Source organism: Dermacentor variabilis, chromosome 2 (genome assembly GCF_050947875.1).
Source record: "Dermacentor variabilis isolate Ectoservices chromosome 2, ASM5094787v1, whole genome shotgun sequence".
Lineage (NCBI taxonomy): Eukaryota > Metazoa > Arthropoda > Arachnida > Ixodida > Ixodidae > Dermacentor > Dermacentor variabilis.
Window position 1 is genome coordinate 132,500,385 of NC_134569.1, and position 12,882 is coordinate 132,513,266.

Below are 12,882 nucleotides of genomic sequence, written 5' to 3' on the forward strand. Positions count from 1 at the left end.
TGCCACCGCGACCGCAGCTTTGCGGGCCGTGTTTGCATTTGCGAAAAGGGGTAAGAGGGCAGGGGTAGGGGGGGCAGGCGGTGACGTTGGGTTCGCGGGCATCCATTGAGGCGTCGATAGCTTCTCTGCACGCGATTGGGACGAAAGAATGGCGCTCGTCTGTGTGTGCATGCATTTTTCCTTTCATCTTTCTTTTCCCAAGTAGTGAGAACGCAAATTCGAGTCGCTAAAGTGCCTCGTTCCGGCGCCATTCTATCGTCTGGTTTTCTGACGCTCTCACTTCGCTTTCCTTTTGCTCTCTCTCTCTCTCTCTCTCTTGCATACTTTCAAGCGGCTTTAAATTACCTGTTTAGGGGCGTTCCGTTCCGTCTATCGAGGGCCTATTTCGGGCAGGTCGCCGTCAAAATTGCTCCTGCACGGTGGTGGGGGCCGATCGTCTTTCGTCGATTTCTCGGGAGCCCATTCGCCCCCCCCCCTCCACCCCCCTGACTAGTTTGAATATTTTGCCGTCGCTTGAACGAGAAACGAACGCAGTTCGAAAAAGAAAGCACCGTGTCCTGACCCCATGAAACGCTTCCCACTCCTGCCTCCTCCTTCATATTTTTAATTTAACTTTTTTTTAAATTTCCGGCACTCATTTTAGCAGGCCCGCTTGTATTCGTTTGGCTATATAAACCTCCGCGATCGCGATATTCTCCACTCGCCCGTGTGGCGCTTAACACACGTCGTAAAGACCGTGCAAACTGTTAGAGCTCTGTCGGTCCCCCGATATTCAGCGCGCAATGAGCCGTGAATGCAAAGTGTAGCGGGCGCGATATCTTTGTGTATCGTGGTCTTTTGTTTATTTATTTATTTACTTATTTCCCCAATCTTCTTTTTTTTTCACATTGCGCTTTTATAGGCGCCGTCGTAAACTGTGATATCCTCATTGCTTATTTCTGCATTCCTAAAGCGCCGTGACTTCACAGCGCTATACTTCAGATTATGCGTTCGCGCAGTCGACGCGTGGTTGGACGACGGGGTGTTTCTTTTTTTTCTTTTTTCTCTTTTTTTCGTTTTTCCTGCGTTTCGCTGTAGCGGACACGGCTGCCCCTCTAGATGTTTTTGTTTATTAGCCGGCACGATCCCATGAAAGCCGAGTTCCGAGACATTCTCGTATGCACGTAGCGCACGTGTGGAGCGCCTCGTGGTGGTGGGTGTTAGTGTTACTGTGGAGAAACTGCAGCGTTGGACGCATGTTGTGGCTCATTACAGAGGCGAGCTGTCGCAAGCCTTAAACACATTACCCGTCTTTTAGGATAAATGGGAAGAAGTAAACAGTATGTGACCGTTAGCTTCCAGCGCGATTTCTGCGGTTTGTTAAAGTCGATTCAACTACGACGCCAGCGTGATTTGCCAAAGAAAGGTCAGAACAAGCTTGACGTCTCATACAATGACACTGGCAGCTGTGCGTCGTCGCTTCAAACCTTTATGGACGAGCGAAACGAGAGAGTATGTTTACAGCGCGAAACAATCATAAATGGGGCTTCATGTGGTAGGTATATACACGCGGAAAGACTATACTTCCTAACCGCTGCGCAGAAAGAAACGACAGTACTGGCGAAATGTACAGGATTCGTGCGGATATGAGTCTATTGGCAGTACACGTCAACGAAGTTGGTTTCAACGTAGCTTTCAGAACGTCACTGCTTGTCTTGCTATATATTCTGACCTCGAAGTTCGTCTTAGGTCTTCGATGGCTTCTGACTCGACGCGAGCTGTATGAAGGCCGCAGTGATATGTGCACTACTTGTGCAATGTGCTATGGAAGTATACTTCCTAAGTTCTGTATACTGTGGGCTGCGGTTGGCAGTGTCGATGAATGATTAATCGGTCAACTGTATCCCGCAAAACTACTTATCTTCGTCGATGTCTACCTTTCATTTAGTTGACTTAATCGATTATACCTGTTCGATGAATCGTTTTCAAGAGTTTGATAGGAGTGGCACGAAAAATTCTGAAATCTTACTGAAATGGCGGCACACGAGCAGTGACTGTGCGGCTCTGGTATAGAGCGACTGTCGATTGTCGATCCGAGCGATGCCGAGCCGAGCGCGTCCCCTATCTTTCCCCACACCGCACACGCCACCACACCACCCCAAGCCGGACGCTCGAAATGCCCTCGCAATTCAAAGCTTACTATGGCAACCCAGTCGTTGATCGTCGTGCCACTCCCATTTCATTTCAGACGTGGCACAGCATACGCTTCGGTTTGGAGCATGCGTTTGACATAGTGATGCAGTTGATGTCGATTCCAGCGAATCTGTACCGTCCGATCATCTATTCTCGCATGCTGGTTGTGTGGCCATTCAAAGCGGGTGTCCGTTTTACTCAAACATCTTCAGCCAATTGACATTCCTTCGCTCTGTAGAAAAGAGCGTGTGGTTTAAGACCACATAAACCAGTAATTTCCTTTACCCCTGAGCATATTGCAATTTCTTGCGTATTTCAGTTGGACTTGAGCTCTCTCACTTTTGCCCTTGTTCTTTTTTCTTGTTTAACTGTATTGTGCAGGGGTTCACTAGTGACATGCGTCTTATTTAATTCTGCCCGAAGTGGCCATTTTATAAGATACATTGTTTATCTTTTCAAAGGTCATTAGTACCAACTATATTTAGTCTTTAACAAGTTAAAATATTATCCTTTATCAAACGTTTGTACACTTTTGTGTCAAACTTGGTTCCACCTCTCAAAAAAAAAAAAAGGGGGTCGTGCAAAAGTAGATAACTGTGTTTCAACCTTTTTTATGAGCGCCGGGCCACAATTTCGATTAATAAATTAATCAGTGATAAAGCGTGCGTCGAAAGCGATTAACTGTCTAAAGGCTAAAATGATGGATGATTAATTGTTATTCTATTTAACAAATTAATCAACCACCCCTATTGCGGGGGCGAATCCGCGAACTTCCGAATGAAGCCCCTGAGGCGTTAAGCCGCGCCGCCGAAGAGCAGCGGAGCTCGATATCTAAACGTGTCGCGTGCCCTTCGCCATTTATTTATCTGGCCGCTAAGTTCCGAGCTCCACGCAGGCCGCGACTCCGCCAACGCTCTGTTCGCCGCATGCACCACGCGAAGCTCCGCGGCGCCCACCAACTTCAGCGAAGTCCCATCTTTTCAGCAGCACCTTGTCATAACTTCCGAAACCCCGGACCCACGGACCCCGAGCCGCCGTGCCATAAGCCTCGCGTTACTGCCAAGTCACAGGCGTTAAGGCGTGCGCGTCTCGCCGAGACGGGAGCGCGTCAATTGGCACTTTCCCCGAAGTTTCATCTCCGCTGGGAAGGCGTTAGCTCTCCTCTCCGGCGCCGCTATTTATCACCGCGAGATGGGTATACAGGAAGGGACACACATAGCCGGGCGAGACGACTCGCGCGATTGGGATTGTTGCGCGCTTGGCGTGTGAGTGGCCGGGGAAGGACGCGAAACGGGACGCTATAGGTGGGGGCGTGGACGCGCGACGTCGACATCCCGAAATCCGAACTTCCGCGGAAGGGTATACCGGTAATGATGTCGCCACGCGCGCCGTCCGTTTCGGAGGCGGCCGCCGCCACCACCGGTCAGCGTCCCGCCGCGAACGCGCTGTTGCGAGTGCGGCGAAAAAAACCGCGTTGCTCGAAGCGGCTCGCCGCTCGTCGGAACGACTCACGCCGCGCGACTTCCTGTCGAGCGTCGCTGAGACGTCGTCTCGCTTGGCTCGACGCAGCGATATGGCGAGAAACTTTGGCGCGAACTTCAGAAGAGCACGCCACGCGCGCGTGAGTCTATGTGCACCATTTGTCCCGTGCGCTCCGATGACTTGCTCCAAGCTCGAAAAATGACGCGCTTGCTGCAGAGCTCTCGCCGTCTCGCGACGGCTCACTCTTTGAAGTGTCCTGCGTTTTCGTGTGGCGTACCGTTGGCCCGCTGGAAAGCGACGTAAAATGAGCCGAAGTGCCGGTGACAATTCCCTTGTGCGCGAGTATAACTGCTTCTCAATGCCATTTTATACAGCCCGTGCTGCCCCCCAGAGGGATGCATTCACTGCGCTTCGGTAAGAGAGCATGCAGTGAGGGCACTGTATCCTCGGAAGAGTTAACGTCGAACGCCTCAGCGAGCGCCTCTATACAACGAGATGACGTTTATAACAGACGAGTCTGCGTCTCCCGGCTGAACTCCCATCTTTCATATAAGTGTTATGAAGACCTCTGTATAGCCAAGACTACGACACCTTGTCCAAAATCAAAAGCAATTCTCTTTCAAGCTAAGCAAACAAATATTTGCCTTAATCCACTGAAGTGCACTGATGTTTAAATAGAATTTTCCTCCACATCAAAAATACTGGGTGTCGTTTTTCATGAGAATTTGCTATGAAATTTTCCCACATAGAACATACAAACTGCCCAAGGCACTAGGCATATTGCGAAAAGTTCAGCACTTTTTACCTGTTCCTCAAAAGCCCCTGATGCTTTGTAACATACTTCTCGCATCTGATTTGCAATATTGTCGCTGGATTTTGGGTAATCGCACCAAGAATTCAAATAGTAGGCTAGCTACATTACAGAATGATGCAGCAAACTCCTCATGCAATGCCCACACTTCCGACCTATTCCGCAAGTTCAAGTTAGCAAAACTTTCTACCCTTTATGAGCATCAATTATCATCTCTGAAATCAGTAATCCGTAGAAATAGAACAACACTACAGGCTGTTGCCAACTTGCAGTTCAGCATTTCATCTCGTTCCACTCGCCATCATGAACATTCCACGACCGCGTGCCAACTACGGTCTTTAGATGCTGAGGAAGTCTACCAAGGGCACTAAACAAATATGAGCTGACCGAAATGCAGCTGCGCGTTCAAACGAAGAAAAAAATTGTTTGAAATTATGCAGTAACACATACTGTGTAGTCTGACCGTATTTGAACGGAGGTATTGTTCACTGTTTGTCTCACTATAGATATTCTATCGACTATAAAGTTGTTGCTCTTCGTTACCCCCCCCCCCCGCCCCTTTCTATATATGTACCGTGCTTCCTAACTGTCATGTTTACTGTCATGTTGTGCGGGGTGACGGGGCCAGTCAGGCTGCCTTAGACGCCGCTTTTATCCAGTCTTCCTCACCAGACCTCCTACATACCCTGTACTTGTTGTGGCAAATAAACTCAAACTCGTTCAACTTGTACTTGTTCAACGAAGCAACGTAGGTGTCCCCGACTACTCATTTGTTCTTTTCTTTTTATCCTTTTTTTTTCTTTCGAACGAACGCACTATGCCGGTGACACCACTGAGCTGCGTTGCGCGCACAGAGCGTCGATCGACATCACAACAAACACTACACGGTATAGAATCCGCACTTCGCAGGTGTCGTGACAGCCCCCGCCATCCCTGAAGCGATGAAGTTCCAAAAAGTCGCCCGACTCGTACAAAATAATTACCAGCGCCTTTTTTTTTTCTTTTTTATTACACAGTGGGCTTGTTCGTCGCGAAGGTAAATATTGCGATCAAGAACAGTGTGCGCAGTGGCGGTGTTGGTGTTGTCACGGTTCTAACGGAACTATTCCAGCGACCCGCTCAAAGAATGGAAAGCGAGAGAAAGAATGCTGAGTTAAGCAATTGAGGCTTGCGAAGGAGCGCTACACGGCTGCCTGTCCTCGAGTTATCGGAGAAATCTAGCGTGAAATAAACTCGAGAGCAACTCACGAGTTCGCAAGATTAGTCGTGTTCAATACGAAACTTCGCGCCGCAAATGTATGACGGGCTGGAACGCGGCATCGCGCAGCGTCGACCAGAAATTCGGAGTGGCCATAGACTCCGGGTTTGGAATGACTCCGCAGTCATTTCACATTTTCAAACACCTGGAATGTAATGGGAATGGAATGATAGCACCAGTGACAGATGGAATGGATTGAAAGCCCATGATTCCGGAATCTTTTTGGAAACCTTTTTTTCGTACAACGTTGAAGTGCATTTGAAGACGACTCTTAGTTACAGCTAATTCCAACTCTCTAGTTACGGAGTAATATTACTCCACATTTAAGTTTAACTCCTGCACTTTTTCTTCAAGAGTTAACTCCTTAGTTTTAGTGAGCTCTATAACATTCATTTAGAGGGTTAATGCTGAGAATTGTTTGATTTAGAGAGAGCATTTTCGAGCATACGAACCAACTGACGCAAACCAAAGGCAGCCACATTACAAAAGGTTGCACCTTGCGCGAATCCGTGTTAATTTTGAAAGCGCGTCGTGTATTTTTTTGTTTCACACTGCCCGAGTTTCCAGAATGCGCAATAACAGGCTCTCAGAAAGGTGTACTGGAATATGTTGTCCGCTAGTATGACTGTAAATGCGAGACAAGGAAAGACATCTGGCTTCAGTGATTTTCTCGTTTCTAAACCCGTGCAGTATTCTTTAAGGCAGGTCAAGCGCAGAAGGACACGGACGGCGAAAAGAAGACAAACAAGGCGCTACTTCCAACTTGTTTGTCTCGTTTTGGCTGTCCGTGTCCTTGTGCGCTTGACTTGCCTTAACGGAAATGATGCCGTACCGACTAGCTCGGATCCAGACCCTTTGTTGAGCGGTATTCTCCTTGTATACCCCCCTCTTAGTTGTTGCTTGCCTGTTTTTATTGCGATATCAGCTACATAAGTACTCCAGGCGTATGTTTGCCGTCGCCGTGTTTGTTCTGTATAAAGTCCAAGGGCGATAACACCGTCGCCGCGCGCCGCATTCTGTATGTGCGAGGGTGAGCCGACGATCGAAGCTCAGTCTCGCGCGCTCAATGGAGGAAAGCGGGGAGGAAGCGCTCCATCTTCCGCCGCGCGCGCGGAACCAGAGTGAGGGGAGGCAGGGGGGTGCTTTGAGTTTCGGCGGCAACGCGCGTCCGCGTGCTGTCGCGGGGCCTTATCTTGAAAACAATCTGGTTTGGGGGCCGAGTCTATATGTGGGCCGATGGCTCGTAGCTTTGCGTGTGCTGTGGTTTCGCGGCTCAGTTTGCGTTGAAGCGATAGACAGCACGAAGGTCACTCCGCTCGCTGCTGCTGCCGCGTTTCTTCACGCCATTGTTTTCACAGCCTGTGTCCGCGGTCATCGAGAGTGATGTGGGCGTGTTTGCCTGCGCGCGCTGACACCATGCTTGTTAATTTAGTTAGCGAGTGTGTACAAGTTCATACGGTCGATAAAGCTGCCATCCTTACTTCGTATGGCTGTCTACTAATTCGCAATTGATGCTTCGCCTTTCGTGCGAAACTGCGACTTTCTTTCCGTCAAATAATAGCACATGCCCACAAGAGGATTCGGTGACGATTACTTTGTTGGTTTACTCCAATGATTAATAATTTAACATATTACAGGTAACGGCACCCTGAAGACATCAGAAGCCACAAATCGTGTCTGTTCTTGTGCGAAAAAATAGTATACGCAGCAGTAATTGTTACGTTGTGAAGACTTGAACATGTTTTCTTTTCTTTCTTTTTTCTTTTGCTATGCACGCAAGCACAGGTAGTAATAATAGTAATATTTGGGGTTTTACGTGCCAAAACCACTTTCTGATTATGAGGCACGCCGTAGTGGAGGACTCCGGAAATTTTGACCACCTGGGGTTCTTTAACGTGCACCTAAATCTAAGCACACGGGTGTTTTCGCATTTCGCCCCCATCGAAATGCGGCCGCCGTGGCCGGGATTCGATCCCGCGACCTCGTGCTCAGCAGCCCAACACCATAGCCACTGAGCAACCACGGCGGGTGCAAGCACAGGTAGGGGACAATAGTAGGGAAAGCGATTAATTTACTTGAATTTGAGGATTGGGATGGACCAGTTCGGGCACTCCAGAAGGGGGAATCGTGTAACTCTCACCATTCCGCGGAGTTGAAAGGAGTGGAATAATGGTGATTTCTATTCTCCAGAATTGAATGGCAATGGAGTGGAGTGCTCCACTCTGCAACTCTGGTATCGGCGCTGTAGTCTCATCTCCAGACGCCGACATTGTCTCCCTCTTGCGAAAGCCTGTGAAAGTTGAAGGTGAAAGAACGCATGCAGAAAGTAAGTTGCGCTGAATACGAGTCTCTACAAGAGTGCTCGCTGCGCGGCGTAACCGGAACATGTTTTTCTTGTCACTTTGGCAATCTTGCCACCCCGCCCGGTCGTATGTCTGGGACAACCCGACTGTTGAGGAATACCGCCGAACACTAGGAGGGAATGACGTCTGGTGCGCGTTATCGTCAGGCAGCGCATGTTTCTACTAGTATGTTTGGTCAGCGATTTCTTTTTTTTTTTTTTTCATAATGAGGAAGACAGGGAGGCAACGGCGGGCATGTTACGTTCGGTTTCCGCAGTTGCCGCTTTAAGCGATTTCGCACGAAATGGCCGCATTCTTCGTGGCCGGCTTTATGTTTAGGACAAATCGAAGTCACCAAAGCTGCGCGTAGTTTGTGTTGTGGAACATGCGAAATGGAAATTACATTCGCCACGCTGGTGTCCTCTGTATGCACGACGTCCCCGTCTTCCCGGGACAGCGTGACTACCCGTATATAGGAAATTTTTTTTTGCGAGATGAAAACTACGAGCTTGTGCGTTTGCGCGCATTGTGTGTGTGTGCGCGTGCGTGTGTTTGGAATGAATTGGTCGGGTGCGTTCGCGCGCGCGCGTTGTCGCTTGTCTCGACGCCCGTTTGGCGTCGTCGTCACGGCGGCGCCAGCTGCGTCGGCTTCTGCGAAAACTTCGGCGTTGTCGGGTTGCCGCGAACTTCTCCTCTTTCCTTCTTTTGTACGTCTTTTTTTTTTTTACTCTGTTGTTGTTCGATTTACGCCGCTGATGGTGTGAAGACCGAGCTATTGCATTTCGCGGTGCTTCCACTGTACGGTGTTTTGCCACGCGTATACTTCGGAGTGCCCGAGAGCACTGTTCTCTGTAGCACTGGATGGGCGGGGGGCTGGCGACGCTGTTGAAGTGCTGTTATTGCTTGTCGTGGCATGGCGATGGACGCATGTTCCCTGTCGTGTTTCTTTTTTTTTTTCTTTCCTTTCACCATCTAGTATAGTGTATGGGGCGTTTCTCTTTCGAGTGTGTGCAACGTTCCATCTGCGAGCGGGGCAATTTTTTTTTCTAAAAGCATTCCGTTCGGCTTCCACGTCCTTTCGCACATGTCTGCAGCAAGGGACATCATAATGGTGCGGAGATGGAAAAGCGGTGGAGAATGTGTCGCTGTATAAAGGATCACGGAAACTGACACACGAGAACTCTCGTGAAGTGTCTTGTTCTCCCCTCTCGGTGATCACGAAATTTTTGCCTTGGCGTAGGTACTTGTGTATAGTGTATGCGATCACCGAAAGTTTCTGCCAATAGGAATTTCTTTTTCTTCTGCGTTTCAATATGGTGTTCCCAAGTTTCAGTTTTCCTCTTGTCACCTTTGAAATGTGTGCTGAAACCGCAGTCGGGGTCTTCTGTAACAGTATAACGGCACTTGGGAACTTTCCGCTTTTCTAGCTCTCTCTCTCTCTCTCTCTCTCTCAGGCGAGCTCATGTTTGTATATTGTTGTTCGTTTTTACGAATGGTGCTTTCTTTGTGTCGCTTTTGTGTCTGTCTGCATGTCTGCTTTTTCTTTTTTTTCCAGGACCTCGTACAGTTGTTCGCTGCTTCAATATTGTCTGTTGCATTATTTTGCTTCAAAGGGCGGACGTTATCTAATTCCTGTGTCTATACATTTGTGTACAACGTAACACTAATTTGGAAGTTTTATACGTTGGGAAATCACTACACCCGCAGCACCTTCTGTCTATCCTGCTGGATGTTGCAAAATAACTGGTCGTTGCATAGTTCGATCGCGGCTTCGTGTGTCTTACGCTGCAGAGCGCTCGGTGCGCCCTTTCATTTGCGATTTCGGTACCGAAACGTGCGGCTAGCGTATTATCAAAGTCCTCTGATACTTTATTTAAATAATCACTGGTATCATTGTATGTGACGTCGAAGTTGCTGTTGGGTACCATGCACGGCGATGCTTCCGTAGGGCTGCCTGTTTTAAACGCAGTCTGCGATTCCGCACGGGCACATTTGCCCATGTTGCACAGATAGATATAGAGCCGAATTCGGTAAGCTCCTCGTTCACAAGTGCTCTTCCCTATTGGCTAGCCACTTTCGCCAAATGTAGCCGATCATTTTGGTTGGATGGCGTGTGCTCTTTCCTTCTTTCCTAGAACAATAAATGATTGGAACTCTCTGCCGACCGATGTATTCCTGTCCAATAACATATTACATGCCATTGAAGAACTGCATTTCAAATAAACGTGTGACCGCATGAGTACTTTCATGCGTGTTAGCATGAAAAAAAAAAAAAAAACCTGTGTAAACTGGTACTGTAAATATTTCTCTCCTTTCAATTCAATCCCTTGCATTGTATGCTTGTAGAATGTGTTTTTTATGTATTTATATCATCCTTCAATGTACCTCATATGATTCAATGTATTTCATATTTCATATGCACTTCTTTGAACGTATTTAATTACATTACTGTATGAACGTATTTCCTCCTGCCTGGGTCACAAGTTGGCCTGCAGTATTCTGTAAATAAAAATTAAAAATAATGTTCCAAAGCGTAAGTGCATTTTTTTTTTTTTTTTCATATATACGGGTTCTGAGTTTTCCGAATGCCGGAATGCCAGAAACACACCTATGCGCACCAGCCCTCGTGGCTCCATCTCGTGACGCTGGCGTCAACTGGAGCACAGCGACCGGCGTTCTACCTATCTGCTGGTCGAAGAGGTCTCGAGAGTAACCGTAGCTAGTGTGTAGCTGATTTTTAAAGCCGAATCGTTTTCGTTGCCTCTTTCCCCGTTTTCGTGGTTGATCGGCGGGAGATATCATCGTACTCAGCAAGGAAAACGTTCGGTCATTCGCTCGCGATCTTTTTAAATTGACGATCTTCGTCGGTGGTTTCTGCATATTTCTTTCCTTCCTTTTTTTTTTTTCTTCTCATATTGCAAGGCAAAGTTTCTAACGCGTTGTGGTTCAAGAAATCGTCGCCAGATAGTGCTACCAGCGCTTCTGCGTGAGAGATTTACGTAGAAAATACCGTTTGCATTGAATGGGAAGGGATGACGAGCGAGGAGGAAGTTGATATCAACAGGGGACTGAGGCAGAGGTGCCCTTTATCCCCACTGCTATTTATGATTTACATGGTGAGTATGGAGAGGGCGCTGGAAGGAAGTAATATCGGGTGTAACCACTCGTACAAACAGGCGGGTGCAGTAGTAGAGCAGCAGCTTCCAGATTTATTTTATGTGGACGACATTGTGTTGCTAGCTAACAAGCAAAGTGATTTGCAACGTCTGACTAATATCTGTGGACAGGAAGGCGAGAATTCAGGTTTGAAATTTACCTATAGAATATCAGGTATTGTGGTACTCAATGAAAACAGTGAACAGACAGTGGTAGCACAGGGCCAGGAAATATCTCGGGTGAAAGAATATAAATGCCACGGTATATGGATAAACGAAGGCAATAGATATCTGGAAACACAGGAAAAAACAATAACAGTAAAGGGGAAGAGAAATGCAGCCATAAAGAAGCACAGAGCGCTATGGGGATACAATAGGTACGAGGTCCTCCGAGGTATGTGGAAAGGTGTAATGGTTCCAGGACTTACTTTTGGAAATGCAGTTTCCTTTAAATCAGGGGTACGCTCAGGACTCGACGGGAACCAAAGGTCAGTGGGTCGCCTCGCATTGGGCACTCACGGGAAGTCTACAAATGAAGCTGTGCAGGGTGATATGGGCTGGACTAGTTTTGAAGTGAGGGAAGCTCGCAGTAAAATTGAGTATGAAGAACGGCTGAGGAATATGGGAGAAATTAAATTGGCTGGTAGAGTGTTGAGGTATTTGTACAGGAATAACATTTATTCACAGTGGGGGAAAATACTAGGAAGCTTACCAGCAAGTATGTGGCCTGTAGGGTGAGCAACACAGCAACAAAAAACCTCAAGCGGAAAGTCAGAGAGGCAGAAATAATCTCGTGGGTGGCGGCAATGGAAAAGAAAGCTGCTAAGAGTAGTTACTTAAGAGGAAAAAACGAAATCGGGAAAGAAACAGTTGATGATAACTCAAAGAGAAGCTCATTACTTTTCGAAGCGAGATCACGATGCCTTAGAACACGCACCTATAAAGCGAGATATAAGAAGGAAGAAGCATGTGCTTGCTGCGGTAAGGCTAGGGAAACTGTGGAGCTTGTTTTATTAGAATAAGAAGATATCTGCGCAGCGGTCGATTTAGACACCACTGGCCTCCTTGAAGCCCTTGGGTTCAGCGAGAGCAGCGGCAAAGTAAACGTGTCCGCAATAGAGACCAGTAAGAGGCGATTGGAAGATTAGTGGAAGAAAAGTAGGGAAACGACAAAAAAACGGAGGCGTACAAAAACAAAGTTTGCAATAGGGGGTCAGAAAATTTGGTTATGGGAATTCGTCGTGCGGGTCCTTTTTTTTTTTTTTTTTACCTAGGTAGGACGTTCGGCAGTATAATAGCAAAAGCTTGGTGGCGCAACCGACCGCCCCGTTCCAAAGGGGACGCTCATAACATCCATCCATCCATCCTGTCGTAGACTTTCCCGCTTCTCTGGTATTCCGTAAAGTGTAATTAACTTTAGTACGCTTATGGACATAGTTTGCCTGTTCTTAACTATTCTTCCATTTTCGTTCCTTGTCTTTCTGCAAAAATTGCGTGAAAGCTGAGCACGAATTGATGGAATAGTTGTTTCGACTCATACTAAGGCAGCAGCGCAGGAAAAAGTGCGCAAGAGCGTAAATCTGACGCCGTGAGGCTGCACTAACTACTGAGTTTATTTCTGTGGAACTGATATTCTGCCCCTATAGTATATTCAGCAATATG

The 12,882-nt window shown here is 47.6% G+C and overlaps 1 protein-coding gene across 1 annotated transcript in view; it reads left to right on the plus strand.

The window, feature by feature from the left end:
- Positions 1 to 12,882, plus strand: part of Pgant5 (polypeptide N-acetylgalactosaminyltransferase 5) — a 388,718-nt gene that overhangs the window by 266,250 nt on the left and 109,586 nt on the right. The gene's annotated exons all lie outside the window — the stretch shown is intronic.